The following is a 916-nucleotide window of genomic DNA, read 5'->3' as shown; positions in this document are numbered from 1 at the left end:
CAGACACTGCACAGGATGCCTCTGCCTGCTGGAGCAGGCCAGCAGTGCCGGCACCAGGTCCCAAACAGCTCTTACCACAGACTGGCACCATTCCTTCTTTGCCTTTGGCCTCAGAGAGGTCTCGGATGTATTTGGTGCATTTCTGATGGCTTCGAGTCACCACCTCGCTGGGTATGATGTCTGGATATGGCCCAGCACACTGGGCAGCTTCTGGCACCTCTGGGCAGACGGTGCAGCTCGTAGGAGCCTTTGGTAAGAGGGGTGACCTCTCATCGGGCGAGTTACAGCTGCGTGTCTGGAAGATCAGATCGGTGACATGCCTGCAGCAGTTGGCAAAAAGGCTGTTCCCCATGATCACACGCAGCCTGGCTCATCCAGCACCGGATTAGAAAAGTTTGTTTCGTTTGCAAATCTCTTGTTTGCACTCATATATTGAAGTCCCCACAAGGCAAACTCCCACACGGCAGCCCTCGCCCTCCGCAGCCCAGACCTGCTTGCCTTCTCACGCAGTCAGCCGCCTTCTGCAAAGACAATTCCTGCTTGGCCCCAGGGGGGTGGGAGGCAGAGGCCCAGCAGCTGCCTCGGCGCGGTGTCCTGCCCACCCTCAGCCCACCAGAGCTGGTGCGGGGCTCTCCTGAAGCGCTTCCCAGTGACCTTCACCCGCCCTGCGCCCTCTCCCCACCGCCAGGCTCACACCATCCCGGTATCCACGGTGCCCCGCGCAGCTCCCAGCAGCTGAAGTTCTCTCCCCGCCGCTCAGACACAAACCAGGCACCTCTCCAAGAGGCTCCTCAGGCTTGCCCGGGGATGCCGGCCCGATCGCCCCGGCCCGGGGGGGTTATAAATATCCCGACCACCAGTGCAGCATGGGACGAGCGCTGCCCAGCCTGCGCGCCAGTGAGCGCGCTGAGTGACA

This window comes from Chaetura pelagica, unplaced genomic scaffold (genome assembly GCF_000747805.2).
Source record: "Chaetura pelagica isolate M959 unplaced genomic scaffold, ChaPel_1.0 scaffold638, whole genome shotgun sequence".
Classification (NCBI taxonomy): domain Eukaryota; kingdom Metazoa; phylum Chordata; class Aves; order Apodiformes; family Apodidae; genus Chaetura; species Chaetura pelagica.
Note: the sequence above shows the minus strand (reverse complement) of the source record.